The following is a 27,332-nucleotide window of genomic DNA, read 5'->3' as shown; positions in this document are numbered from 1 at the left end:
CATTGAAATTTTTGATCTACGAATTTGGACTGGTAACCATCGTGATTGAAAAAAAATTTCAAGAAATTTGTTATTGAAAACAAACTATTAATCGCCAACGACATTCCGTATTCCCAAGCGGTCACCCTTCCAAGTACTAACGGGACTCGACGTAACTTAACTTCTGGGAGCTGACGAGACCAGGTGCGTTCTACGTGATATGGCCGTTGACATTCAAAAATGAAAATTTACCCTCCCAGTCCCAATGGATGAATAGAAAATCACTTCAAAGTGATTGAAATGTTTGTTCATTGAATTCGGACTGGTAACCATCGCGAATAAAAAAACGCGATAAACTTTGAAAAACTCTCAATGGAATTCATCCAGAATCATTCCTATAGATGAATTGAACCTATCCCTGTGTCATTGAAATTTTTGATCTACGAATTTGGACTGGTAACCATCGTGATTGAAAAAAAATTTCAAGAAATTTGTTATTGAAAACAAACTATTAATCGCCAACGACATTCCGTATTCCCAAGCGGTCACCCTTCCAAGTACTAACGGGACTCGACGTAACTTAACTTCTGGGAGCTGACGAGACCAGGTGCGTTCTACGTGATATGGCCGTTGACATTCAAAAATGAAAATTTACCCTCCCAGTCCCAATGGATGAATAGAAAATCACTTCAAAGTGATTGAAATGATTGTTCATTGAATTCGGACTGGTAACCATCGCGAATAAAAAAACGCGATAAACTTTGAAAAACTCTCAATGGAATTCATCCAGAATCATTCCTATAGATGAATTGAACCTATCCCTGTGTCATTGAAATTTTTGATCTACGAATTTGGACTGGTAACCATCGTGATTGAAAAAAAATTTCAAGAAATTTGTTATTGAAAACAAACTATTCATCGCCAACGTCATCCCGTATTCCCAAGCGGTCACCCTTCCAAGTGCTAACGGGACTCGACGTAACTTAACTTCTGGGAGCTGACGAGACCAGGTGCGTTCTACGTGATATGGCCGTTGACATTCAAAAATGAAAATTTACCCTCCCAGTCCCAATGGATGAATAGAAAATCACTTCAAAGTGATAGAAATGTTTGTTCATTGAATTTGGACTGGTAACCATCGCGAATAAAAAAACGCGATAAACTTTGAAAAACTCTCAATGGAATTCATCCAGAATCATTCCTATAGATGAATTGAACCTATCCCTGTGTCATTGAAATTTTTGATCTACGAATTTGGACTGGTAACCATCGTGATTGAAAAAAAATTTCAAGAAATTTGTTATTGAAAACAAACTATTCATCGCCAACGACATTCCGTATTCCCAAGCGGTCACCCTTCCAAGTACTAACGGGACTCGACGTAACTTAACTTCTGGGAGCTGACGAGACCAGGTGCGTTCTACGTGATATGGCCGTTGATATTCAAAATTGAAAATTTACCCTCCCAGTCCCAATGGATGAATAGAAAATCACTTCAAAGTGATTGAAATGTTTGTTCATTGAATTTGGAATGGTAACCATCGCGAATAAAAAAACGCGATAAACTTTGAAAAACTCTCAATGGAATTCATCCAGAATCATTCCTATAGATGAATTGAACCTATCCCTGTGTCATTGAAATTTTTGATCTACGAATTTGGACTGGTAACCATCGTGATTGAAAAAAAATTTCAAGAAATTTGTTATTGAAAACAAACTATTAATCGCCAACGACATTCCGTATTCCCAAGCGGTCACCCTTCCAAGTACTAACGGGACTCGACGTAACTTAACTTCTGGGAGCTGACGAGACCAGGTGCGTTCTACGTGATATGGCCGTTGACATTCAAAAATGAAAATTTACCCTCCCAGTCCCAATGGATGAATAGAAAATCACTTCAAAGTGATTGAAATGTTTGTTCATTGAATTCGGACTGGTAACCATCGCGAATAAAAAAACGCGATAAACTTTGAAAAACTCTCAATGGAATTCATCCAGAATCATTCCTATAGATGAATTGAACCTATCCCTGTGTCATTGAAATTTTTGATCTACGAATTTGGACTGGTAACCATCGTGATTGAAAAAAAATTTCAAGAAATTTGTTATTGAAAACAAACTATTAATCGCCAACGACATTCCGTATTCCCAAGCGGTCACCCTTCCAAGTACTAACGGGACTCGACGTAACTTAACTTCTGGGAGCTGACGAGACCAGGTGCGTTCTACGTGATATGGCCGTTGACATTCAAAAATGAAAATTTACCCTCCCAGTCCCAATGGATGAATAGAAAATCACTTCAAAGTGATTGAAATGATTGTTCATTGAATTCGGACTGGTAACCATCGCGAATAAAAAAACGCGATAAACTTTGAAAAACTCTCAATGGAATTCATCCAGAATCATTCCTATAGATGAATTGAACCTATCCCTGTGTCATTGAAATTTTTGATCTACGAATTTGGACTGGTAACCATCGTGATTGAAAAAAAATTTCAAGAAATTTGTTATTGAAAACAAACTATTCATCGCCAACGTCATCCCGTATTCCCAAGCGGTCACCCTTCCAAGTGCTAACGGGACTCGACGTAACTTAACTTCTGGGAGCTGACGAGACCAGGTGCGTTCTACGTGATATGGCCGTTGACATTCAAAAATGAAAATTTACCCTCCCAGTCCCAATGGATGAATAGAAAATTACTTCAAAGTGATTGAAATGTTTGTTCATTGAATTCGGACTGGTAATCATCGCGAATAAAAAAACGCGATAAACTTTGAAAAACTCTCAATGGAATTCATCCAGAATCATTCCTATAGATGAATTGAACCTATCCCTGTGTAATTGAAATTTTTGATCTACGAATTTGGACTGGTAACCATCGTGATTGAAAAAAATTTCAAGAAATTTGTTATTGAAAACAAACTATTCATCGCCAACGACATTCCGTATTCCCAAGCGGTCACCCTTCCAAGTGCTAACGGGACTCGACGTAACTTAACTTCTGGGAGCTGACGAGACCAGGTGCGTTCTACGTGATATGGCCGTTGACATTCAAAAATGAAAATTTACCCTCCCAGTCCCAATGGATGAATAGAAAATCACTTCAAAGTGATAGAAATGTTTGTTCATTGAATTTGGACTGGTAACCATCGCGAATAAAAAAACGCGATAAACTTTGAAAAACTCTCAATGGAATTCATCCAGAATCATTCCTATAGATGAATTGAACCTATCCCTGTGTCATTGAAATTTTTGATCTACGAATTTGGACTGGTAACCATCGTGATTGAAAAAAAATTTCAAGAAATTTGTTATTGAAAACAAACTATTCATCGCCAACGACATTCCGTATTCCCAAGCGGTCACCCTTCCAAGTACTAACGGGACTCGACGTAACTTAACTTCTGGGAGCTGACGAGACCAGGTGCGTTCTACGTGATATGGCCGTTGATATTCAAAATTGAAAATTTACCCTCCCAGTCCCAATGGATGAATAGAAAATCACTTCAAAGTGATTGAAATGTTTGTTCATTGAATTTGGACTGGTAACCATCGCGAATAAAAAAACGCGATAAACTTTGAAAAACTCTCAATGGAATTCATCCAGAATCATTCCTATAGATGAATTGAACCTATCCCTGTGTCATTGAAATTTTTGATCTACGAATTTGGACTGGTAACCATCGTGATTGAAAAAAAATTTCAAGAAATTTGTTATTGAAAACAAACTATTCATCGCCAACGACATTCCGTATTCCCAAGCGGTCACCCTTCCAAGTACTAACGGGACTCGACGTAACTTAACTTCTGGGAGCTGACGAGACCAGGTGCGTTCTACGTGATATGGCCGTTGATATTCAAAATTGAAAATTTACCCTCCCAGTCCCAATGGATGAATAGAAAATCACTTCAAAGTGATTGAAATGTTTGTTCATTGAATTTGGAATGGTAACCATCGCGAATAAAAAAACGCGATAAACTTTGAAAAACTCTCAATGGAATTCATCCAGAATCATTCCTATAGATGAATTGAACCTATCCCTGTGTCATTGAAATTTTTGATCTACGAATTTGGACTGGTAACCATCGTGATTGAAAAAAAATTTCAAGAAATTTGTTATTGAAAACAAACTATTAATCGCCAACGACATTCCGTATTCCCAAGCGGTCACCCTTCCAAGTACTAACGGGACTCGACGTAACTTAACTTCTGGGAGCTGACGAGACCAGGTGCGTTCTACGTGATATGGCCGTTGACATTCAAAAATGAAAATTTACCCTCCCAGTCCCAATGGATGAATAGAAAATCACTTCAAAGTGATTGAAATGTTTGTTCATTGAATTCGGACTGGTAACCATCGCGAATAAAAAAACGCGATAAACTTTGAAAAACTCTCAATGGAATTCATCCAGAATCATTCCTATAGATGAATTGAACCTATCCCTGTGTCATTGAAATTTTTGATCTACGAATTTGGACTGGTAACCATCGTGATTGAAAAAAAATTTCAAGAAATTTGTTATTGAAAACAAACTATTCATCGCCAACGACATTCCGTATTCCCAAGCGGTCACCCTTCCAAGTACTAACGGGACTCGACGTAACTTAACTTCTGGGAGCTGACGAGACCAGGTGCGTTCTACGTGATATGGCCGTTGACATTCAAAAATGAAAATTTACCCTCCCAGTCCCAATGGATGAATAGAAAATCACTTCAAAGTGATTGAAATGTTTGTTCATTGAATTCGGACTGGTAACCATCGCGAATAAAAAAACGCGATAAACTTTGAAAAACTCTCAATGGAATTCATCCAGAATCATTCCTATAGATGAATTGAACCTATCCCTGTGTCATTGAAATTTTTGATCTACGAATTTGGACTGGTAACCATCGTGATTGAAAAAAAATTTCAAGAAATTTGTTATTGAAAACAAACTATTCATCGCCAACGACATCCCGTATTCCCAAGCGGTCACCCTTCCAAGTACTAACGGGACTCGACGTAACTTAACTTCTGGGAGCTGACGAGACCAGGTGCGTTCTACGTGATATGGCCGTTGACATTCAAAAATGAAAATTTACCCTCCCAGTCCCAATGGATGAATAGAAAATCACTTCAAAGTGATTGGAATATTTGTTCATTGAATTTGGACTGGTAACCATCGCGAATAAAAAAACGCGATAAACTTTGAAAAACTCTCAATGGAATTCATCCAGAATCATTCCTATAGATGAATTGAACCTATCCCTGTGTCATTGAAATTTTTGATCTACGAATTTGGACTGGTAACCATCGTGATTGAAAAAAAATTTCAAGAAATTTGTTATTGAAAACAAACTATTCATCGCCAACGACATTCCGTATTCCCAAGCGGTCACCCTTCCAAGTACTAACGGGACTCGACGTAACTTAACTTCTGGGAGCTGACGAGACCAGGTGCGTTCTACGTGATATGGCCGTTGACATTCAAAAATGAAAATTTACCCTCCCAGTCCCAATGGATGAATAGAAAATCACTTCAAAGTGATTGAAATGTTTGTTCATTGAATTCGGACTGGTAACCATCGCGAATAAAAAAACGCGATAAACTTTGAAAAACTCTCAATGGAATTCATCCAGAATCATTCCTATAGATGAATTGAACCTATCCCTGTGTCATTGTAATTTTTGATCTACGAATTTGGACTGGTAACCATCGTGATTGAAAAAAAATTTCAAGAAATTTGTTATTGAAAACAAACTATTCATCGCCAACGACATCCCGTATTCCCAAGCAGTCAACCTTCCAAGTACTAACGAGACTCGACGTAACTTAACTTCTGGGAGCTGACGAGACCAGGTGCGTTCTACGTGATATGGCCGTTGACATTCAAAAATGAAAATTTACCCTCCCAGTCCCAATGGATGAATAGAAAATCACTTCAAAGTGATAGAAATGTTTGTTCATTGAATTTGGACTGGTAACCATCGCGAATAAAAAAACGCGATAAACTTTGAAAAACTCTCAATGGAATTCATCCAGAATCATTCCTATAGATGAATTGAACCTATCCCTGTGTCATTGAAATTTTTGATCTACGAATTTGGACTGGTAACCATCGTGATTGAAAAAAAATTTCAAGAAATTTGTTATTGAAAACAAACTATTCATCGCCAACGACATTCCGTATTCCCAAGCGGTCACCCTTCCAAGTACTAACGGGACTCGACGTAACTTAACTTCTGGGAGCTGACGAGACCAGGTGCGTTCTACGTGATATGGCCGTTGATATTCAAAATTGAAAATTTACCCTCCCAGTCCCAATGGATGAATAGAAAATCACTTCAAAGTGATTGAAATGTTTGTTCATTGAATTTGGAATGGTAACCATCGCGAATAAAAAAACGCGATAAACTTTGAAAAACTCTCAATGGAATTCATCCAGAATCATTCCTATAGATGAATTGAACCTATCCCTGTGTCATTGAAATTTTTGATCTACGAATTTGGACTGGTAACCATCGTGATTGAAAAAAAATTTCAAGAAATTTGTTATTGAAAACAAACTATTAATCGCCAACGACATTCCGTATTCCCAAGCGGTCACCCTTCCAAGTACTAACGGGACTCGACGTAACTTAACTTCTGGGAGCTGACGAGACCAGGTGCGTTCTACGTGATATGGCCGTTGACATTCAAAAATGAAAATTTACCCTCCCAGTCCCAATGGATGAATAGAAAATCACTTCAAAGTGATTGAAATGTTTGTTCATTGAATTCGGACTGGTAACCATCGCGAATAAAAAAACGCGATAAACTTTGAAAAACTCTCAATGGAATTCATCCAGAATCATTCCTATAGATGAATTGAACCTATCCCTGTGTCATTGAAATTTTTGATCTACGAATTTGGACTGGTAACCATCGTGATTGAAAAAAAATTTCAAGAAATTTGTTATTGAAAACAAACTATTCATCGCCAACGACATTCCGTATTCCCAAGCGGTCACCCTTCCAAGTACTAACGGGACTCGACGTAACTTAACTTCTGGGAGCTGACGAGACCAGGTGCGTTCTACGTGATATGGCCGTTGACATTCAAAAATGAAAATTTACCCTCCCAGTCCCAATGGATGAATAGAAAATCACTTCAAAGTGATTGAAATGTTTGTTCATTGAATTCGGACTGGTAACCATCGCGAATAAAAAAACGCGATAAACTTTGAAAAACTCTCAATGGAATTCATCCAGAATCATTCCTATAGATGAATTGAACCTATCCCTGTGTCATTGAAATTTTTGATCTACGAATTTGGACTGGTAACCATCGTGATTGAAAAAAAATTTCAAGAAATTTGTTATTGAAAACAAACTATTCATCGCCAACGACATCCCGTATTCCCAAGCGGTCACCCTTCCAAGTACTAACGGGACTCGACGTAACTTAACTTCTGGGAGCTGACGAGACCAGGTGCGTTCTACGTGATATGGCCGTTGACATTCAAAAATGAAAATTTACCCTCCCAGTCCCAATGGATGAATAGAAAATCACTTCAAAGTGATTGGAATGTTTGTTCATTGAATTTGGACTGGTAACCATCGCGAATAAAAAAACGCGATAAACTTTGAAAAACTCTCAATGGAATTCATCCAGAATCATTCCTATAGATGAATTGAACCTATCCCTGTGTCATTGAAATTTTTGATCTACGAATTTGGACTGGTAACCATCGTGATTGAAAAAAAATTTCAAGAAATTTGTTATTGAAAACAAACTATTCATCGCCAACGACATTCCGTATTCCCAAGCGGTCACCCTTCCAAGTACTAACGGGACTCGACGTAACTTAACTTCTGGGAGCTGACGAGACCAGGTGCGTTCTACGTGATATGGCCGTTGACATTCAAAAATGAAAATTTACCCTCCCAGTCCCAATGGATGAATAGAAAATCACTTCAAAGTGATTGAAATGTTTGTTCATTGAATTCGGACTGGTAACCATCGCGAATAAAAAAACGCGATAAACTTTGAAAAACTCTCAATGGAATTCATCCAGAATCATTCCTATAGATGAATTGAACCTATCCCTGTGTCATTGTAATTTTTGATCTACGAATTTGGACTGGTAACCATCGTGATTGAAAAAAAATTTCAAGAAATTTGTTATTGAAAACAAACTATTCATCGCCAACGACATTCCGTATTCCCAAGCGGTCACCCTTCCAAGTACTAACGGGACTCGACGTAACTTAACTTCTGGGAGCTGACGAGACCAGGTGCGTTCTACGTGATATGGCCGTTGACATTCAAAAATGAAAATTTACCCTCCCAGTCCCAATGGATGAATAGAAAATCACTTCAAAGTGATTGAAATGTTTGTTCATTGAATTCGGACTGGTAACCATCGCGAATAAAAAAACGCGATAAACTTTGAAAAACTCTCAATGGAATTCATCCAGAATCATTCCTATAGATGAATTGAACCTATCCCTGTGTCATTGAAATTTTTGATCTACGAATTTGGACTGGTAACCATCGTGATTGAAAAAAAATTTCAAGAAATTTGTTATTGAAAACAAACTATTCATCGCCAACGACATCCCGTATTCCCAAGCGGTCACCCTTCCAAGTACTAACGGGACTCGACGTAACTTAACTTCTGGGAGCTGACGAGACCAGGTGCATTCTACGTGATATGGCCGTTGACATTCAAAACTGAAAATTTACCCTCCCAGTCCCAATGGATGAATAGAAAATCACTTCAAAGTGATAGAAATGTTTGTTCATTGAATTCGGACTGGTAACCATCGCGAATAAAAAAACGCGATAAACTTTGAAAAACTCTCAATGGAATTCATCCAGAATCATTCCTATAGATGAATTGAACCTATCCCTGTGTCATTGAAATTTTTGATCTACGAATTTGGACTGGTAACCATCGTGATTGAAAAAAAATTTAAAGAAATTTGTTATTGAAAACAAACTATTCATCGCCAACGACATTCCGTATTCCCAAGCGGTCACCCTTCCAAGTACTAACGGGACTCGACGTAACTTAACTTCTGGGAGCTGACGAGACCAGGTGCGTTCTACGTGATATGGCCGTTGACATTCAAAAATGAAAATTTACCCTCCCAGTCCCAATGGATGAATAGAAAATCACTTCAAAGTGATTGAAATGATTGTTCATTGAATTCGGACTGGTAACCATCGCGAATAAAAAAACGCGATAAACTTTGAAAAACTCTCAATGGAATTCATCCAGAATCATTCCTATAGATGAATTGAACCTATCCCTGTGTCATTGAAATTTTTGATCTACGAATTTGGACTGGTAACCATCGTGATTGAAAAAAATTTCAAGAAATTTGTTATTGAAAACAAACTATTCATCGCCAACAACATTCCGTATTCCCAAGCGGTCACCCTTCCAAATGCTAACGGGACTCGACGTAACTTAACTTCTGGGAGCTGACGAGACCAGGTGCGTTCTACGTGATATGGCCGTTGACATTCAAAAATGAAAATTTACCCTCCCAGTCCCAATGGATGAATAGAAAATTACTTCAAAGTGATTGAAATGTTTGTTCATTGAATTCGGACTGGTAATCATCGCGAATAAAAAAACGCGATAAACTTTGAAAAACTCTCAATGGAATTCATCCAGAATCATTCCTATAGATGAATTGAACCTATCCCTGTGTCATTGAAATTTTTGATCTACGAATTTGGACTGGTAACCATCGTGATTGAAAAAAAATTTCAAGAAATTTGTTATTGAAAACAAACTATTCATCGCCAACAACATTCCGTATTCCCAAGCGGTCACCCTTCCAAATGCTAACGGGACTCGACGTAACTTAACTTCTGGGAGCTGACGAGACCAGGTGCGTTCTACGTGATATGGCCGTTGACATTCAAAAATGAAAATTTACCCTCCCAGTCCCAATGGATGAATAGAAAATTACTTCAAAGTGATTGAAATGTTTGTTCATTGAATTCGGACTGGTAATCATCGCGAATAAAAAAACGCGATAAACTTTGAAAAACTCTCAATGGAATTCATCCAGAATCATTCCTATAGATGAATTGAACCTATCCCCGTGTCATTGAAATTTTTGATCTACGAATTTGGACTGGTAACCATCGTGATTGAAAAAAAATTTCAAGAAATTTGTTATTGAAAACAAACTATTCATCGCCAACGACATTCCGTATTCCCAAGCGGTCACCCTTCCAAGTACTAACGGGACTCGACGTAACTTAACTTCTGGGAGCTGACGAGACCAGGTGCGTTCTACGTGATATGGCCGTTGACATTCAAAAATGAAAATTTACCCTCCCAGTCCCAATGGATGAATAGAAAATCACTTCAAAGTGATTGAAATGATTGTTCATTGAATTCGGACTGGTAACCATCGCGAATAAAAAAACGCGATAAACTTTGAAAAACTCTCAATGGAATTCATCCAGAATCATTCCTATAGATGAATTGAACCTATCCCTGTGTCATTGAAATTTTTGATCTACGAATTTGGACTGGTAACCATCGTGATTGAAAAAAATTTCAAGAAATTTGTTATTGAAAACAAACTATTCATCGCCAACAACATTCCGTATTCCCAAGCGGTCACCCTTCCAAATGCTAACGGGACTCGACGTAACTTAACTTCTGGGAGCTGACGAGACCAGGTGCGTTCTACGTGATATGGCCGTTGACATTCAAAAATGAAAATTTACCCTCCCAGTCCCAATGGATGAATAGAAAATTACTTCAAAGTGATTGAAATGTTTGTTCATTGAATTCGGACTGGTAATCATCGCGAATAAAAAAACGCGATAAACTTTGAAAAACTCTCAATGGAATTCATCCAGAATCATTCCTATAGATGAATTGAACCTATCCCTGTGTCATTGAAATTTTTGATCTACGAATTTGGACTGGTAACCATCGTGATTGAAAAAAAATTTCAAGAAATTTGTTATTGAAAACAAACTATTCATCGCCAACAACATTCCGTATTCCCAAGCGGTCACCCTTCCAAATGCTAACGGGACTCGACGTAACTTAACTTCTGGGAGCTGACGAGACCAGGTGCGTTCTACGTGATATGGCCGTTGACATTCAAAAATGAAAATTTACCCTCCCAGTCCCAATGGATGAATAGAAAATTACTTCAAAGTGATTGAAATGTTTGTTCATTGAATTCGGACTGGTAATCATCGCGAATAAAAAAACGCGATAAACTTTGAAAAACTCTCAATGGAATTCATCCAGAATCATTCCTATAGATGAATTGAACCTATCCCCGTGTCATTGAAATTTTTGATCTACGAATTTGGACTGGTAACCATCGTGATTGAAAAAAAATTTCAAGAAATTTGTTATTGAAAACAAACTATTCATCGCCAACGACATTCCGTATTCCCAAGCGGTCACCCTTCCAAGTACTAACGGGACTCGACGTAACTTAACTTCTGGGAGCTGACGAGACCAGGTGCGTTCTACGTGATATGGCCGTTGACATTCAAAAATGAAAATTTACCCTCCCAGTCCCAATGGATGAATAGAAAATCACTTCAAAGTGATTGAAATGTTTGTTCATTGAATTCGGACTGGTAACCATCGCGAATAAAAAAACGCGATAAACTTTGAAAAACTCTCAATGGAATTCATCCAGAATCATTCCTATAGATGAATTGAACCTATCCCTGTGTCATTGAAATTTTTGATCTACGAATTTGGACTGGTAACCATCGTGATTGAAAAAAAATTTCAAGAAATTTGTTATTGAAAACAAACTATTCATCGCCAACGACATTCCGTATTCCCAAGCGGTCACCCTTCCAAGTATTAACGGGACTCGACGTAACTTAACTTCTGGGAGCTGACGAGACCAGGTGCGTTCTACGTGATATGGCCGTTGACATTCAAAAATGAAAATTTACCCTCCCAGTCCCAATGGATGAATAGAAAATTACTTCAAAGTGATTGAAATGTTTGTTCATTGAATTCGGACTGGTAATCATCGCGAATAAAAAAACGCGATAAACTTTGAAAAACTCTCAATGGAATTCATCCAGAATCATTCCTATAGATGAATTGAACCTATCCCTGTGTCATTGAAATTTTTGATCTACGAATTTGGACTGGTAACCATCGTGATTGAAAAAAATTTCAAGAAATTTGTTATTGAAAACAAACTATTCATCGCCAACGACATTCCGTATTCCCAAGCGGTCACCCTTCCAAGTACTAACGGGACTCGACGTAACTTAACTTCTGGGAGCTGACGAGACCAGGTGCGTTCTACGTGATATGGCCGTTGAGATTCAAAAATGAAAATTTACCATCCCAGTCCCAATGGATGAATAGAAAATTACTTCAAAGTGATTGAAATGTTTGTTCATTGAATTCGGACTGGTAATCATCGCGAATAAAAAAACGCGATAAACTTTGAAAAACTCTCAATGGAATTCATCCAGAATCATTCCTATAGATGAATTGAACCTATCCCTGTGTCATTGAAATTTTTGATCTACGAATTTGGACTGGTAACCATCGTGATTGAAAAAAAATTTCAAGAAATTTGTTATTGAAAACAAACTATTCATCGCCAACGACATTCCGTATTCCCAAGCGGTCACCCTTCCAAGTACTAACGGGACTCGACGTAACTTAACTTCTGGGAGCTGACGAGACCAGGTGCGTTCTACGTGATATAGCCGTTGACATTCTAAAATGAAAATTTACCCTCCGAGTCCCAATGGATGAATAGAAAATTACTTCAAAGTGATTGAAATGTTTGTTCATTGAATTCGGACTGGTAATCATCGCGAATAAAAAAACGCGATAAACTTTGAAAAACTCTCAATGGAATTCATCCAGAATCATTCCTATAGATGAATTGAACCTATCCCTGTGTCATTGAAATTTTTGATCTACGAATTTGGACTGGTAACCATCGTGATTGAAAAAAAATTTCAAGAAATTTGTTATTGAAAACAAACTATTCATCGCCAACGACATCCCGTATTCCCAAGCGGTCACCCTTCCAAGTACTAACGGGACTCGACGTAACTTAACTTCTGGGAGCTGACGAGACCAGGTGCGTTCTACGTGATATGGCCGTTGACATTCCAAAATGAAAATTTACCCTCCCAGTCCCAATGGATGAATAGAAAATCACTTCAAAGTGATTGAAATGTTTGTTCATTGAATTCGGACTGGTAACCATCGCGAATAAAAAAACGCGATAAACTTTGAAAAACTCTCAATGGAATTCATCCAGAATCATTCCTATAGATGAATTGAACCTATCCCTGTGTCATTGAAATTTTTGATCTACGAATTTGGACTGGTAACCATCGTGATTGAAAAAAAATTTCAAGAAATTTGTTATTGAAAACAAACTATTCATCGCCAACGACATCCCGTATTCCCAAGCGGTCACCCTTCCAAGTACTAACGGGACTCGACGTAACTTAACTTCTGGGAGCTGACGTGACCAGGTGCGTTCTACGTGATATGGCCGTTGACATTCCAAAATGAAAATTTACCCTCCCAGTCCCAATGGATGAATAGAAAATCACTTCAAAGTGATTGAAATGTTTGTTCATTGAATTCGGACTGGTAACCATCGCGAATAAAAAAACGCGATAAACTTTGAAAAACTCTCAATGGAATTCATCCAGAATCATTCCTATAGATGAATTGAACCTATCCCAGTGTCATTGAAATTTTTGATCTACGAATTTGGACTGGTAACCATCGTGATTGAAAAAAAATTTCAAGAAATTTGTTATTGAAAGCAAACTATTCATCGCCAACGACATCCCGTATTCCCAAGCGGTCACCCTTCCAAGTACTAACGGGACTCGACGTAACTTAACTTCTGGGAGCTGACGAGACCAGGTGCGTTCTACGTGATATGGCCGTTGAGATTCAAAAATGAAAATTTACCATCCCAGTCCCAATGGATGAACAGAAAATCACTTCAAAGTGATTGAAATGTTTGTTCATTGAATTCGGACTGGTAATCATCGCGAATAAAAAAACGCGATAAACTTTGAAAAACTCTCAATGGAATTCATCCAGAATCATTCCTATAGATGAATTGAACCTATCCCTGTGTCATTGAAATTTTTGATCTACGAATTTGGACTGGTAACCATCGTGATTGAAAAAAAATTTCAAGAAATTTGTTATTGAAAACAAACTATTCATCGCCAACAACATTCCGTATTCCCAAGCGGTCACCCTTCCAAGTGCTAACGGGACTCGACGTAACTTAACTTCTTGGAGCTGACGAGACCAGGTGCGTTCTACGTGATATGGCCGTTGACATTCAAAAATGAAAATTTACCCTCCCAGTCCCAATGGATGAATAGAAAATTACTTCAAAGTGATTGAAATGTTTGTTCATTGAATTCGGACTGGTAACCATCGCGAATAAAAAAACGCGATAAACTTTGAAAAACTCTCAATGGAATTCATCCAGAATCATTCCTATAGATGAATTGAACCTATCCCTGTGTCATTGAAATTTTTGATCTACGAATTTGGACTGGTAACCATCGTGATTGAAAAAAAATTTCAAGAAATTTGTTATTGAAAACAAACTATTCATCGCCAACGACATCCCGTATTCCCAAGCGGTCACCCTTCCAAGTACTAACGGGACTCGACGTAACTTAACTTCTGGGAGCTGACGAGACCAGGTGCGTTCTACGTGATATGGCCGTTGACATTCCAAAATGAAAATTTACCCTCCCAGTCCCAATGGATGAATAGAAAATCACTTCAAAGTGATTGAAATGTTTGTTCATTGAATTCGGACTGGTAACCATCGCGAATAAAAAAACGCGATAAACTTTGAAAAACTCTCAATGGAATTCATCCAGAATCATTCCTATAGATGAATTGAACCTATCCCAGTGTCATTGAAATTTTTGATCTACGAATTTGGACTGGTAACCATCGTGATTGAAAAAAAATTTCAAGAAATTTGTTATTGAAAGCAAACTATTCATCGCCAACGACATCCCGTATTCCCAAGCGGTCACCCTTCCAAGTACTAACGGGACTCGACGTAACTTAACTTCTGGGAGCTGACGAGACCAGGTGCGTTCTACGTGATATGGCCGTTGAGATTCAAAAATGAAAATTTACCATCCCAGTCCCAATGGATGAACAGAAAATCACTTCAAAGTGATTGAAATGTTTGTTCATTGAATTCGGACTGGTAATCATCGCGAATAAAAAAACGCGATAAACTTTGAAAAACTCTCAATGGAATTCATCCAGAATCATTCCTATAGATGAATTGAACCTATCCCTGTGTCATTGAAATTTTTGATCTACGAATTTGGACTGGTAACCATCGTGATTGAAAAAAAATTTCAAGAAATTTGTTATTGAAAACAAACTATTCATCGCCAACAACATTCCGTATTCCCAAGCGGTCACCCTTCCAAGTGCTAACGGGACTCGACGTAACTTAACTTCTTGGAGCTGACGAGACCAGGTGCGTTCTACGTGATATGGCCGTTGACATTCAAAAATGAAAATTTACCCTCCCAGTCCCAATGGATGAATAGAAAATTACTTCAAAGTGATTGAAATGTTTGTTCATTGAATTCGGACTGGTAATCATCGCGAATAAAAAAACGCGATAAACTTTGAAAAACTCTCAATGGAATTCATCCAGAATCATTCCTATAGATGAATTGAACCTATCCCTGTGTCATTGAAATTTTTGATCTACGAATTTGGACTGGTAACCATCGTGATTGAAAAAAAATTTCAAGAAATTTGTTATTGAAAACAAACTATTCATCGCCAACGACATCCCGTATTCCCAAGCGGTCACCCTTCCAAGTACTAACGGGACTCGACGTAACTTAACTTCTGGGAGCTGACGAGACCAGGTGCGTTCTACGTGATATGGCCGTTGACATTCCAAAATGAAAATTTACCCTCCCAGTCCCAATGGATGAATAGAAAATCACTTCAAAGTGATTGAAATGTTTGTTCATTGAATTCGGACTGGTAACCATCGCGAATAAAAAAACGCGATAAACTTTGAAAAACTCTCAATGGAATTCATCCAGAATCATTCCTATAGATGAATTGAACCTATCCCAGTGTCATTGAAATTTTTGATCTACGAATTTGGACTGGTAACCATCGTGATTGAAAAAAAATTTCAAGAAATTTGTTATTGAAAGCAAACTATTCATCGCCAACGACATCCCGTATTCCCAAGCGGTCACCCTTCCAAGTACTAACGGGACTCGACGTAACTTAACTTCTGGGAGCTGACGAGACCAGGTGCGTTCTACGTGATATGGCCGTTGAGATTCAAAAATGAAAATTTACCCTCCCAGTCCCAATGGATGAACAGAAAATCACTTCAAAGTGATTGAAATGTTTGTTCATTGAATTCGGACTGGTAATCATCGCGAATAAAAAAACGCGATAAACTTTGAAAAACTCTCAATGGAATTCATCCAGAATCATTCCTATAGATGAATTGAACCTATCCCTGTGTCATTGAAATTTTTGATCTACGAATTTGGACTGGTAACCATCGTGATTGAAAAAAAATTTCAAGAAATTTGTTATTGAAAACAAACTATTCATCGCCAACAACATTCCGTATTCCCAAGCGGTCACCCTTCCAAGTGCTAACGGGACTCGACGTAACTTAACTTCTTGGAGCTGACGAGACCAGGTGCGTTCTACGTGATATGGCCGTTGACATTCAAAAATGAAAATTTACCCTCCCAGTCCCAATGGATGAATAGAAAATTACTTCAAAGTGATTGAAATGTTTGTTCATTGAATTCGGACTGGTAATCATCGCGAATAAAAAAACGCGATAAACTTTGAAAAACTCTCAATGGAATTCATCCAGAATCATTCCTATAGATGAATTGAACCTATCCCTGTGTCATTGAAATTTTTGATCTACGAATTTGGACTGGTAACCATCGTGATTGAAAAAAAATTTCAAGAAATTTGTTATTGAAAACAAACTATTCATCGCCAACGACATTCCGTATTCCCAAGCGGTCACCCTTCCAAGTACTAACGGGACTCGACGTAACTTAACTTCTGGGAGCTGACGAGACCAGGTGCGTTCTACGTGATATAGCCGTTGACATTCAAAAATGAAAATTTACCCTCCCAGTCCCAATGGATGAATAGAAAATTACTTCAAAGTGATTGAAATGTTTGTTCATTGAATTAGGACTGGTAATCATCGCGAATAAAAAAACGCGATAAACTTTGAAAAACTCTCAATGGAATTCATCCAGAATCATTCCTATAGATGAATTGAACCTATCCCTGTGTCATTGAAATTTTTGATCTACGAATTTGGACTGGTAACCATCGTGATTGAAAAAAAATTTCAAGAAATTTGTTATTGAAAACAAACTATTCATCGCCAACGACATCCCGTATTCCCAAGCGGTCACCCTTCCAAGTACTAACGGGACTCGACGTAACTTAACTTCTGGGAGCTGACGAGACCAGGTGCGTTCTACGTGATATGGCCGTTGACATTCCAAAATGAAAATTTACCCTCCCAGTCCCAATGGATGAATAGAAAATCACTTCAAAGTGATTGAAATGTTTGTTCATTGAATTCGGACTGGTAACCATCGCGAATAAAAAAACGCGATAAACTTTGAAAAACTCTCAATGGAATTCATCCAGAATCATTCCTATAGATGAATTGAACCTATCCCAGTGTCATTGAAATTTTTGATCTACGAATTTGGACTGGTAACCATCGTGATTGAAAAAAAATTTCAAGAAATTTGTTATTGAAAGCAAACTATTCATCGCCAACGACATCCCGTATTCCCAAGCGGTCACCCTTCCAAGTACTAACGGGACTCGACGTAACTTAACTTCTGGGAGCTGACGAGACCAGGTGCGTTCTACGTGATATGGCCGTTGAGATTCAAAAATGAAAATTTACCCTCCCAGTCCCAATGGATGAACAGAAAATCACTTCAAAGTGATTGAAATGTTTGTTCATTGAATTCGGACTGGTAATCATCGCGAATAAAAAAACGCGATAAACTTTGAAAAACTCTCAATGGAATTCATCCAGAATCATTCCTATAGATGAATTGAACCTATCCCTGTGTCATTGAAATTTTTGATCTACGAATTTGGACTGGTAACCATCGTGATTGAAAAAAAATTTCAAGAAATTTGTTATTGAAAACAAACTATTCATCGCCAACAACATTCCGTATTCCCAAGCGGTCACCCTTCCAAGTGCTAACGGGACTCGACGTAACTTAACTTCTTGGAGCTGACGAGACCAGGTGCGTTCTACGTGATATGGCCGTTGACATTCAAAAATGAAAATTTACCCTCCCAGTCCCAATGGATGAATAGAAAATTACTTCAAAGTGATTGAAATGTTTGTTCATTGAATTCGGACTGGTAATCATCGCGAATAAAAAAACGCGATAAACTTTGAAAAACTCTCAATGGAATTCATCCAGAATCATTCCTATAGATGAATTGAACCTATCCCTGTGTCATTGAAATTTTTGATCTACGAATTTGGACTGGTAACCATCGTGATTGAAAAAAAATTTCAAGAAATTTGTTATTGAAAACAAACTATTCATCGCCAACGACATTCCGTATTCCCAAGCGGTCACCCTTCCAAGTACTAACGGGACTCGACGTAACTTAACTTCTGGGAGCTGACGAGACCAGGTGCGTTCTACGTGATATAGCCGTTGACATTCAAAAATGAAAATTTACCCTCCCAGTCCCAATGGATGAATAGAAAATTACTTCAAAGTGATTGAAATGTTTGTTCATTGAATTAGGACTGGTAATCATCGCGAATAAAAAAACGCGATAAACTTTGAAAAACTCTCAATGGAATTCATCCAGAATCATTCCTATAGATGAATTGAACCTATCCCTGTGTCATTGAAATTTTTGATCTACGAATTTGGACTGGTAACCATCGTGATTGAAAAAAAATTTCAAGAAATTTGTTATTGAAAACAAACTATTCATCGCCAACGACATCCCGTATTCCCAAGCGGTCACCCTTCCAAGTACTAACGGGACTCGACGTAACTTAACTTCTGGGAGCTGACGAGACCAGGTGCGTTCTACGTGATATGGCCGTTGACATTCCAAAATGAAAATTTACCCTCCCAGTCCCAATGGATGAATAGAAAATCACTTCAAAGTGATTGAAATGTTTGTTCATTGAATTCGGACTGGTAACCATCGCGAATAAAAAAACGCGATAAACTTTGAAAAACTCTCAATGGAATTCATCCAGAATCATTCCTATAGATGAATTGAACCTATCCCAGTGTCATTGAAATTTTTGATCTACGAATTTGGACTGGTAACCATCGTGATTGAAAAAAAATTTAAAGAAATTTGTTATTGAAAACAAACTCTTCATCGCCAACGACATCCCGTATTCCCAAGCGGTCACCCTTCCAAGTACTAACGGGACTCGACGTAACTTAACTTCTGGGAGCTGACGAGACCAGGTGCGTTCTACGTGATATGGCCGTTGAGATTCAAAAATGAAAATTTACCATCCCAGTCCCAATGGATGAACAGAAAATCACTTCAAAGTGATTGAAATGTTTGTTCATTGAATTCGGACTGGTAATCATCGCGAATAAAAAAACGCGATAAACTTTGAAAAACTCTCAATGGAATTCATCCAGAATCATTCCTATAGATGAATTGAACCTATCCCTGTGTCATTGAAATTTTTGATCTACGAATTTGGACTGGTAACCATCGTGATTGAAAAAAAATTTCAAGAAATTTGTTATTGAAAACAAACTATTCATCGCCAACGACATCCCGTATTCCCAAGCGGTCACCCTTCCAAGTACTAACGGGACTCGACGTAACTTAACTTCTGGGAGCTGACGAGACCAGGTGCGTTCTACGTGATATGGCCGTTGACATTCCAAAATGAAAATTTACCCTCCCAGTCCCAATGGATGAATAGAAAATCACTTCAAAGTGATTGAAATGTTTGTTCATTGAATTCGGACTGGTAACCATCGCGAATAAAAAAACGCGATAAACTTTGAAAAACTCTCAATGGAATTCATCCAGAATCATTCCTATAGATGAATTGAACCTATCCCAGTGTCATTGAAATTTTTGATCTACGAATTTGGACTGGTAACCATCGTGATTGAAAAAAAATTTAAAGAAATTTGTTATTGAAAACAAACTCTTCATCGCCAACGACATCCCGTATTCCCAAGCGGTCACCCTTCCAAGTACTAACGGGACTCGACGTAACTTAACTTCTGGGAGCTGACGAGACCAGGTGCGTTCTACGTGATATGGCCGTTGAGATTCAAAAATGAAAATTTACCATCCCAGTCCCAATGGATGAACAGAAAATCACTTCAAAGTGATTGAAATGTTTGTTCATTGAATTCGGACTGGTAATCATCGCGAATAAAAAAACGCGATAAACTTTGAAAAACTCTCAATGGAATTCATCCAGAATCATTCCTATAGATGAATTGAACCTATCCCTGTGTCATTGAAATTTTTGATCTACGAATTTGGACTGGTAACCATCGTGATTGAAAAAAAATTTAAAGAAATTTGTTATTGAAAACAAACTCTTCATCGCCAACGACATCCCGTATTCCCAAGCGGTCACCCTTCCAAGTACTAACGGGACTCGACGTAACTTAACTTCTGAGAGCTGACGAGACCAGGTGCGTTCTACGTGATATGGCCGTTGAGATTCAAAAATGAAAATTTACCATCCCAGTCCCAATGGATGAACAGAAAATCACTTCAAAGTGATTGAAATGTTTGTTCATTGAATTCGGACTGGTAATCATCGCGAATAAAAAAACGCGATAAACTTTGAAAAACTCTCAATGGAATTCATCCAGAATCATTCCTATAGATGAATTGAACCTATCCCTGTGTCATTGAAATTTTTGATCTACGAATTTGGACTGGTAACCATCGTGATTGAAAAAAAATTTCAAGAAATTTGTTATTGAAAACAAACTATTCATCGCCAACGACATCCCGTATTCCCAAGCGGTCACCCTTCCAAGTACTAACGGGACTCGACGTAACTTAACTTCTGGGAGCTGACGAGACCAGGTGCGTTCTACGTGATATGGCCGTTGACATTCAAAAATGAAAATTTACCCTCCCAGTCCCAATGGATGAATAGAAAATCACTTCAAAGTGATTGAAATGTTTGTTCATTGAATTCGGACTGGTAACCATCGCGAATAAAAAAACGCGATAAACTTTGAAAAACTCTCAATGGAATTCATCCAGAATCATTCCTATAGATGAATTGAACCTATCCCTGTGTCATTGAAATTTTTGATCTACGAATTTGGACTGGTAACCATCGTGATTGAAAAAATATTTCAAGAAATTTGTTATTGAAAACAAACTATTCATCGCCAACGACATTCCGTATTCCCAACCGGTCACCCTTCCAAGTACTAACGGGACTCGACGTAACTTAACTTCTGGGAGCTGACGAGACCAGGTGCGTTCTACGTGATATGGCCGTTGACATTCAAAAATGAAAATTTACCCTCCCAGTCCCAATGGATGAATAGAAAATCACTTCAAAGTGATTGAAATGTTTGTTCATTGAATTCGGACTGGTAACCATCGCGAATAAAAAAACGCGATAAACTTTGAAAAACTCTCAATGGAATTCATCCAGAATCATTCCTATAGATGAATTGAACCTATCCCTGTGTCATTGAAATTTTTGATCTACGAATTTGGACTGGTAACCATCGTGATTGAAAAAAAATTTCAAGAAATTTGTTATTGAAAACAAACTATTCATCGCCAACGACATCCCGTATTCCCAAGCGGTCACCCTTCCAAGTACTAACGGGACTCGACGTAACTTAACTTCTGGGAGCTGACGAGACCAGGTGCGTTCTACGTGATATGGCCGTTGACATTCCAAAATGAAAATTTACCCTCCCAGTCCCAATGGATGAATAGAAAATCACTTCAAAGTGATTGAAATGTTTGTTCATTGAATTCGGACTGGTAACCATCGCGAATAAAAAAACGCGATAAACTTTGAAAAACTCTCAATGGAATTCATCCAGAATCATTCCTATAGATGAATTGAACCTATCCCAGTGTCATTGAAATTTTTGATCTACGAATTTGGACTGGTAACCATCGTGATTGAAAAAAAATTTCAAGAAATTTGTTATTGAAAGCAAACTATTCATCGCCAACGACATCCCGTATTCCCAAGCGGTCACCCTTCCAAGTACTAACGGGACTCGACGTAACTTAACTTCTGGGAGCTGACGAGACCAGGTGCGTTCTACGTGATATGGCCGTTGAGATTCAAAAATGAAAATTTACCCTCCCAGTCCCAATGGATGAACAGAAAATCACTTCAAAGTGATTGAAATGTTTGTTCATTGAATTCGGACTGGTAATCATCGCGAATAAAAAAACGCGATAAACTTTGAAAAACTCTCAATGGAATTCATCCAGAATCATTCCTATAGATGAATTGAACCTATCCCTGTGTCATTGAAATTTTTGATCTACGAATTTGGACTGGTAACCATCGTGATTGAAAAAAAATTTCAAGAAATTTGTTATTGAAAACAAACTATTCATCGCCAACAACATTCCGTATTCCCAAGCGGTCACCCTTCCAAGTGCTAACGGGACTCGACGTAACTTAACTTCTTGGAGCTGACGAGACCAGGTGCGTTCTACGTGATATGGCCGTTGACATTCAAAAATGAAAATTTACCCTCCCAGTCCCAATGGATGAATAGAAAATTACTTCAAAGTGATTGAAATGTTTGTTCATTGAATTCGGACTGGTAATCATCGCGAATAAAAAAACGCGATAAACTTTGAAAAACTCTCAATGGAATTCATCCAGAATCATTCCTATAGATGAATTGAACCTATCCCTGTGTCATTGAAATTTTTGATCTACGAATTTGGACTGGTAACCATCGTGATTGAAAAAAAATTTCAAGAAATTTGTTATTGAAAACAAACTATTCATCGCCAACGACATTCCGTATTCCCAAGCGGTCACCCTTCCAAGTACTAACGGGACTCGACGTAACTTAACTTCTGGGAGCTGACGAGACCAGGTGCGTTCTACGTGATATAGCCGTTGACATTCAAAAATGAAAATTTACCCTCCCAGTCCCAATGGATGAATAGAAAATTACTTCAAAGTGATTGAAATGTTTGTTCATTGAATTAGGACTGGTAATCATCGCGAATAAAAAAACGCGATAAACTTTGAAAAACTCTCAATGGAATTCATCCAGAATCATTCCTATAGATGAATTGAACCTATCCCTGTGTCATTGAAATTTTTGATCTACGAATTTGGACTGGTAACCATCGTGATTGAAAAAAAATTTCAAGAAATTTGTTATTGAAAACAAACTATTCATCGCCAACGACATCCCGTATTCCCAAGCGGTCACCCTTCCAAGTACTAACGGGACTCGACGTAACTTAACTTCTGGGAGCTGACGAGACCAGGTGCGTTCTACGTGATATGGCCGTTGACATTCCAAAATGAAAATTTACCCTCCCAGTCCCAATGGATGAATAGAAAATCACTTCAAAGTGATTGAAATGTTTGTTCATTGAATTCGGACTGGTAACCATCGCGAATAAAAAAACGCGATAAACTTTGAAAAACTCTCAATGGAATTCATCCAGAATCATTCCTATAGATGAATTGAACCTATCCCAGTGTCATTGAAATTTTTGATCTACGAATTTGGACTGGTAACCATCGTGATTGAAAAAAAATTTAAAGAAATTTGTTATTGAAAACAAACTCTTCATCGCCAACGACATCCCGTATTCCCAAGCGGTCACCCTTCCAAGTACTAACGGGACTCGACGTAACTTAACTTCTGGGAGCTGACGAGACCAGGTGCGTTCTACGTGATATGGCCGTTGAGATTCAAAAATGAAAATTTACCATCCCAGTCCCAATGGATGAACAGAAAATCACTTCAAAGTGATTGAAATGTTTGTTCATTGAATTCGGACTGGTAATCATCGCGAATAAAAAAACGCGATAAACTTTGAAAAACTCTCAATGGAATTCATCCAGAATCATTCCTATAGATGAATTGAACCTATCCCTGTGTCATTGAAATTTTTGATCTACGAATTTGGACTGGTAACCATCGTGATTGAAAAAAAATTTAAAGAAATTTGTTATTGAAAACAAACTCTTCATCGCCAACGACATCCCGTATTCCCAAGCGGTCACCCTTCCAAGTACTAACGGGACTCGACGTAACTTAACTTCTGAGAGCTGACGAGACCAGGTGCGTTCTACGTGATATGGCCGTTGAGATTCAAAAATGAAAATTTACCATCCCAGTCCCAATGGATGAACAGAAAATCACTTCAAAGTGATTGAAATGTTTGTTCATTGAATTCGGACTGGTAATCATCGCGAATAAAAAAACGCGATAAACTTTGAAAAACTCTCAATGGAATTCATCCAGAATCATTCCTATAGATGAATTGAACCTATCCCTGTGTCATTGAAATTTTTGATCTACGAATTTGGACTGGTAACCATCGTGATTGAAAAAAAATTTCAAGAAATTTGTTATTGAAAACAAACTATTCATCGCCAACGACATCCCGTATTCCCAAGCGGTCACCCTTCCAAGTACTAACGGGACTCGACGTAACTTAACTTCTGGGAGCTGACGAGACCAGGTGCGTTCTACGTGATATGGCCGTTGACATTCAAAAATGAAAATTTACCCTCCCAGTCCCAATGGATGAATAGAAAATCACTTCAAAGTGATTGAAATGTTTGTTCATTGAATTCGGACTGGTAACCATCGCGAATAAAAAAACGCGATAAACTTTGAAAAACTCTCAATGGAATTCATCCAGAATCATTCCTATAGATGAATTGAACCTATCCCTGTGTCATTGAAATTTTTGATCTACGAATTTGGACTGGTAACCATCGTGATTGAAAAAATATTTCAAGAAATTTGTTATTGAAAACAAACTATTCATCGCCAACGACATTCCGTATTCCCAACCGGTCACCCTTCCAAGTACTAACGGGACTCGACGTAACTTAACTTCTGGGAGCTGACGAGACCAGGTGCGTTCTACGTGATATGGCCGTTGACATTCAAAAATGAAAATTTACCCTCCCAGTCCCAATGGATGAATAGAAAATCACTTCAAAGTGATTGAAATGTTTGTTCATTGAATTCGGACTGGTAACCATCGCGAATAAAAAAACGCGATAAACTTTGAAAAACTCTCAATGGAATTCATCCAGAATCATTCCTATAGATGAATTGAACCTATCCCTGTGTCATTGAAATTTTTGATCTACGAATTTGGACTGGTAACCATCGTGATTGAAAAAAAATTTCAAGAAATTTGTTATTGAAAACAAACTATTCATCGCCAACGACATTCCGTATTCCCAAGCGGTCACCCTTCCAAGTACTAACGGGACTCGACGTAACTTAACTTCTGGGAGCTGACGAGACCAGGTGCGTTCTACGTGATATGGCCGTTGACATTCAAAAATGAAAATTTACCCTCCCAGTCCCAATGGATGAATAGAAAATCACTTCAAAGTGATTGAAATGATTGTTCATTGAATTCGGACTGGTAACCATCGCGAATAAAAAAACGCGATAAACTTTGAAAAACTCTCAATGGAATTCATCCAGAATCATTCCTATAGATGAATTGAACCTATCCCTGTGTCATTGAAATTTTTGATCTACGAATTTGGACTGGTAACCATCGTGATTGAAAAAAAATTTCAAGAAATTTGTTATTGAAAACAAACTATTCATCGCCAACGACATTCCGTATTCCCAAGCGGTCACCCTTCCAAGTATTAACGGGACTCGACGTAACTTAACTTCTGGGAGCTGACGAGACCAGGTGCGTTCTACGTGATATGGCCGTTGACATTCAAAAATGAAAATTTACCCTCCCAGTCCCAATGGATGAATAGAAAATTACTTCAAAGTGATTGAAATGTTTGTTCATTGAATTCGGACTGGTAATCATCGCGAATAAAAAAACGCGATAAACTTTGAAAAACTCTCAATGGAATTCATCCAGAATCATTCCTATAGATGAATTGAACCTATCCCTGTGTCATTGAAATTTTTGATCTACGAATTTGGACTGGTAACCATCGTGATTGAAAAAAATTTCAAGAAATTTGTTATTGAAAACAAACTATTCATCGCCAACGACATTCCGTATTCCCAAGCGGTCACCCTTCCAAGTACTAACGGGACTCGACGTAACTTAACTTCTGGGAGCTGACGAGACCAGGTGCGTTCTACGTGATATGGCCGTTGACATTCAAAAATGAAAATTTACCATCCCAGTCCCAATGGATGAATAGAAAATTACTTCAAAGTGATTGAAATGTTTGTTCATTGAATTCGGACTGGTAATCATCGCGAATAAAAAAACGCGATAAACTTTGAAAAACTCTCAATGGAATTCATCCAGAATCATTCCTATAGATGAATTGAACCTATCCCTGTGTCATTGAAATTTTTGATCTACGAATTTGGACTGGTAACCATCGTGATTGAAAAAAAATTTCAAGAAATTTGTTATTGAAAACAAACTATTCATCGCCAACGACATTCCGTATTCCCAAGCGGTCACCCTTCCAAGTACTAACGGGACTCGACGTAACTTAACTTCTGGGAGCTGACGAGACCAGGTGCGTTCTACGTGATATGGCCGTTGACATTCAAAAATGAAAATTTACCCTCCCAGTCCCAATGGATGAATAGAAAATCACTTCAAAGTGATTGAAATGATTGTTCATTGAATTCGGACTGGTAACCATCGCGAATAAAAAAACGCGATAAACTTTGAAAAACTCTCAATGGAATTCATCCAGAATCATTCCTATAGATGAATTGAACCTATCCCTGTGTCATTGAAATTTTTGATCTACGAATTTGGACTGGTAACCATCGTGATTGAAAAAAAATTTCAAGAAATTTGTTATTGAAAACAAACTATTCATCGCCAACGACATTCCGTATTCCCAAGCGGTCACCCTTCCAAGTATTAACGGGACTCGACGTAACTTAACTTCTGGGAGCTGACGAGACCAGGTGCGTTCTACGTGATATGGCCGTTGAGATTCAAAAATGAAAATTTACCATCCCAGTCCCAATGGATGAACAGAAAATCACTTCAAAGTGATTGAAATGTTTGTTCATTGAATTCGGACTGGTAATCATCGCGAATAAAAAAACGCGATAAAC

At 38.1% G+C, this 27,332-nt stretch overlaps 68 pseudogenes; all 68 read right to left on the bottom strand.

Annotated features, from left to right (window-relative positions):
• Nucleotides 1–92: 92 nt before the first annotated feature.
• Nucleotides 93–211, bottom strand: LOC124344910 (annotated as a pseudogene).
• A 284-nt stretch (nt 212–495) lies between these two features.
• Nucleotides 496–614, bottom strand: LOC124344907 (annotated as a pseudogene).
• A 284-nt stretch (nt 615–898) lies between these two features.
• Nucleotides 899–1,017, bottom strand: LOC124345734 (annotated as a pseudogene).
• Nucleotides 1,018–1,301: 284 nt separating this feature from the next.
• On the bottom strand, nt 1,302–1,420 carry LOC124345630 (annotated as a pseudogene).
• A 284-nt stretch (nt 1,421–1,704) lies between these two features.
• On the bottom strand, nt 1,705–1,823 carry LOC124344906 (annotated as a pseudogene).
• A 284-nt stretch (nt 1,824–2,107) lies between these two features.
• Nucleotides 2,108–2,226, bottom strand: LOC124344905 (annotated as a pseudogene).
• Nucleotides 2,227–2,510: 284 nt separating this feature from the next.
• Nucleotides 2,511–2,629, bottom strand: LOC124345733 (annotated as a pseudogene).
• A 283-nt stretch (nt 2,630–2,912) lies between these two features.
• Nucleotides 2,913–3,031, bottom strand: LOC124345842 (annotated as a pseudogene).
• A 284-nt stretch (nt 3,032–3,315) lies between these two features.
• On the bottom strand, nt 3,316–3,434 carry LOC124345628 (annotated as a pseudogene).
• A 284-nt stretch (nt 3,435–3,718) lies between these two features.
• LOC124345626 lies at nt 3,719–3,837 on the bottom strand (annotated as a pseudogene).
• A 284-nt stretch (nt 3,838–4,121) lies between these two features.
• Nucleotides 4,122–4,240, bottom strand: LOC124344904 (annotated as a pseudogene).
• A 284-nt stretch (nt 4,241–4,524) lies between these two features.
• LOC124344903 lies at nt 4,525–4,643 on the bottom strand (annotated as a pseudogene).
• A 284-nt stretch (nt 4,644–4,927) lies between these two features.
• LOC124346506 lies at nt 4,928–5,046 on the bottom strand (annotated as a pseudogene).
• Nucleotides 5,047–5,330: 284 nt separating this feature from the next.
• Nucleotides 5,331–5,449, bottom strand: LOC124344902 (annotated as a pseudogene).
• A 284-nt stretch (nt 5,450–5,733) lies between these two features.
• On the bottom strand, nt 5,734–5,852 carry LOC124345265 (annotated as a pseudogene).
• Nucleotides 5,853–6,136: 284 nt separating this feature from the next.
• On the bottom strand, nt 6,137–6,255 carry LOC124345625 (annotated as a pseudogene).
• Nucleotides 6,256–6,539: 284 nt separating this feature from the next.
• Nucleotides 6,540–6,658, bottom strand: LOC124344901 (annotated as a pseudogene).
• A 284-nt stretch (nt 6,659–6,942) lies between these two features.
• LOC124344900 lies at nt 6,943–7,061 on the bottom strand (annotated as a pseudogene).
• A 284-nt stretch (nt 7,062–7,345) lies between these two features.
• Nucleotides 7,346–7,464, bottom strand: LOC124346495 (annotated as a pseudogene).
• A 284-nt stretch (nt 7,465–7,748) lies between these two features.
• LOC124344899 lies at nt 7,749–7,867 on the bottom strand (annotated as a pseudogene).
• Nucleotides 7,868–8,151: 284 nt separating this feature from the next.
• Nucleotides 8,152–8,270, bottom strand: LOC124344898 (annotated as a pseudogene).
• A 284-nt stretch (nt 8,271–8,554) lies between these two features.
• LOC124344692 lies at nt 8,555–8,673 on the bottom strand (annotated as a pseudogene).
• Nucleotides 8,674–8,957: 284 nt separating this feature from the next.
• On the bottom strand, nt 8,958–9,076 carry LOC124344896 (annotated as a pseudogene).
• Nucleotides 9,077–9,359: 283 nt separating this feature from the next.
• LOC124346016 lies at nt 9,360–9,478 on the bottom strand (annotated as a pseudogene).
• A 284-nt stretch (nt 9,479–9,762) lies between these two features.
• On the bottom strand, nt 9,763–9,881 carry LOC124346015 (annotated as a pseudogene).
• A 284-nt stretch (nt 9,882–10,165) lies between these two features.
• LOC124344895 lies at nt 10,166–10,284 on the bottom strand (annotated as a pseudogene).
• Nucleotides 10,285–10,567: 283 nt separating this feature from the next.
• On the bottom strand, nt 10,568–10,686 carry LOC124346014 (annotated as a pseudogene).
• Nucleotides 10,687–10,970: 284 nt separating this feature from the next.
• Nucleotides 10,971–11,089, bottom strand: LOC124346013 (annotated as a pseudogene).
• A 284-nt stretch (nt 11,090–11,373) lies between these two features.
• On the bottom strand, nt 11,374–11,492 carry LOC124344894 (annotated as a pseudogene).
• Nucleotides 11,493–11,776: 284 nt separating this feature from the next.
• Nucleotides 11,777–11,895, bottom strand: LOC124345741 (annotated as a pseudogene).
• Nucleotides 11,896–12,178: 283 nt separating this feature from the next.
• On the bottom strand, nt 12,179–12,297 carry LOC124345718 (annotated as a pseudogene).
• A 284-nt stretch (nt 12,298–12,581) lies between these two features.
• On the bottom strand, nt 12,582–12,700 carry LOC124345445 (annotated as a pseudogene).
• Nucleotides 12,701–12,984: 284 nt separating this feature from the next.
• Nucleotides 12,985–13,103, bottom strand: LOC124346483 (annotated as a pseudogene).
• Nucleotides 13,104–13,387: 284 nt separating this feature from the next.
• LOC124344668 lies at nt 13,388–13,506 on the bottom strand (annotated as a pseudogene).
• Nucleotides 13,507–13,790: 284 nt separating this feature from the next.
• Nucleotides 13,791–13,909, bottom strand: LOC124344823 (annotated as a pseudogene).
• A 284-nt stretch (nt 13,910–14,193) lies between these two features.
• On the bottom strand, nt 14,194–14,312 carry LOC124346155 (annotated as a pseudogene).
• A 284-nt stretch (nt 14,313–14,596) lies between these two features.
• LOC124346471 lies at nt 14,597–14,715 on the bottom strand (annotated as a pseudogene).
• A 284-nt stretch (nt 14,716–14,999) lies between these two features.
• On the bottom strand, nt 15,000–15,118 carry LOC124344822 (annotated as a pseudogene).
• A 284-nt stretch (nt 15,119–15,402) lies between these two features.
• On the bottom strand, nt 15,403–15,521 carry LOC124346154 (annotated as a pseudogene).
• A 284-nt stretch (nt 15,522–15,805) lies between these two features.
• LOC124346460 lies at nt 15,806–15,924 on the bottom strand (annotated as a pseudogene).
• Nucleotides 15,925–16,208: 284 nt separating this feature from the next.
• On the bottom strand, nt 16,209–16,327 carry LOC124344821 (annotated as a pseudogene).
• Nucleotides 16,328–16,611: 284 nt separating this feature from the next.
• Nucleotides 16,612–16,730, bottom strand: LOC124346153 (annotated as a pseudogene).
• A 284-nt stretch (nt 16,731–17,014) lies between these two features.
• Nucleotides 17,015–17,133, bottom strand: LOC124345444 (annotated as a pseudogene).
• A 284-nt stretch (nt 17,134–17,417) lies between these two features.
• Nucleotides 17,418–17,536, bottom strand: LOC124346449 (annotated as a pseudogene).
• Nucleotides 17,537–17,820: 284 nt separating this feature from the next.
• Nucleotides 17,821–17,939, bottom strand: LOC124344820 (annotated as a pseudogene).
• Nucleotides 17,940–18,223: 284 nt separating this feature from the next.
• On the bottom strand, nt 18,224–18,342 carry LOC124346151 (annotated as a pseudogene).
• A 284-nt stretch (nt 18,343–18,626) lies between these two features.
• LOC124345443 lies at nt 18,627–18,745 on the bottom strand (annotated as a pseudogene).
• Nucleotides 18,746–19,029: 284 nt separating this feature from the next.
• LOC124346437 lies at nt 19,030–19,148 on the bottom strand (annotated as a pseudogene).
• Nucleotides 19,149–19,432: 284 nt separating this feature from the next.
• Nucleotides 19,433–19,551, bottom strand: LOC124344819 (annotated as a pseudogene).
• Nucleotides 19,552–19,835: 284 nt separating this feature from the next.
• LOC124346426 lies at nt 19,836–19,954 on the bottom strand (annotated as a pseudogene).
• A 284-nt stretch (nt 19,955–20,238) lies between these two features.
• Nucleotides 20,239–20,357, bottom strand: LOC124344818 (annotated as a pseudogene).
• Nucleotides 20,358–20,641: 284 nt separating this feature from the next.
• On the bottom strand, nt 20,642–20,760 carry LOC124345372 (annotated as a pseudogene).
• A 284-nt stretch (nt 20,761–21,044) lies between these two features.
• LOC124346415 lies at nt 21,045–21,163 on the bottom strand (annotated as a pseudogene).
• Nucleotides 21,164–21,447: 284 nt separating this feature from the next.
• On the bottom strand, nt 21,448–21,566 carry LOC124345609 (annotated as a pseudogene).
• A 284-nt stretch (nt 21,567–21,850) lies between these two features.
• Nucleotides 21,851–21,969, bottom strand: LOC124346403 (annotated as a pseudogene).
• A 284-nt stretch (nt 21,970–22,253) lies between these two features.
• On the bottom strand, nt 22,254–22,372 carry LOC124344817 (annotated as a pseudogene).
• Nucleotides 22,373–22,656: 284 nt separating this feature from the next.
• Nucleotides 22,657–22,775, bottom strand: LOC124346149 (annotated as a pseudogene).
• Nucleotides 22,776–23,059: 284 nt separating this feature from the next.
• LOC124345442 lies at nt 23,060–23,178 on the bottom strand (annotated as a pseudogene).
• A 284-nt stretch (nt 23,179–23,462) lies between these two features.
• LOC124346392 lies at nt 23,463–23,581 on the bottom strand (annotated as a pseudogene).
• A 284-nt stretch (nt 23,582–23,865) lies between these two features.
• On the bottom strand, nt 23,866–23,984 carry LOC124344816 (annotated as a pseudogene).
• Nucleotides 23,985–24,268: 284 nt separating this feature from the next.
• Nucleotides 24,269–24,387, bottom strand: LOC124345371 (annotated as a pseudogene).
• Nucleotides 24,388–24,671: 284 nt separating this feature from the next.
• Nucleotides 24,672–24,790, bottom strand: LOC124346317 (annotated as a pseudogene).
• Nucleotides 24,791–25,074: 284 nt separating this feature from the next.
• On the bottom strand, nt 25,075–25,193 carry LOC124345608 (annotated as a pseudogene).
• A 284-nt stretch (nt 25,194–25,477) lies between these two features.
• Nucleotides 25,478–25,596, bottom strand: LOC124344893 (annotated as a pseudogene).
• A 284-nt stretch (nt 25,597–25,880) lies between these two features.
• LOC124345740 lies at nt 25,881–25,999 on the bottom strand (annotated as a pseudogene).
• Nucleotides 26,000–26,282: 283 nt separating this feature from the next.
• LOC124344892 lies at nt 26,283–26,401 on the bottom strand (annotated as a pseudogene).
• Nucleotides 26,402–26,685: 284 nt separating this feature from the next.
• LOC124344891 lies at nt 26,686–26,804 on the bottom strand (annotated as a pseudogene).
• Nucleotides 26,805–27,088: 284 nt separating this feature from the next.
• LOC124345928 lies at nt 27,089–27,207 on the bottom strand (annotated as a pseudogene).
• Nucleotides 27,208–27,332: the final 125 nt, after the last annotated feature.

This window comes from Daphnia pulicaria, chromosome 6 (assembly GCF_021234035.1).
Source record: "Daphnia pulicaria isolate SC F1-1A chromosome 6, SC_F0-13Bv2, whole genome shotgun sequence".
In the NCBI taxonomy this organism is placed as follows: domain Eukaryota; kingdom Metazoa; phylum Arthropoda; class Branchiopoda; order Diplostraca; family Daphniidae; genus Daphnia; species Daphnia pulicaria.
This window is presented reverse-complemented; position numbering and strand designations above follow the sequence as displayed.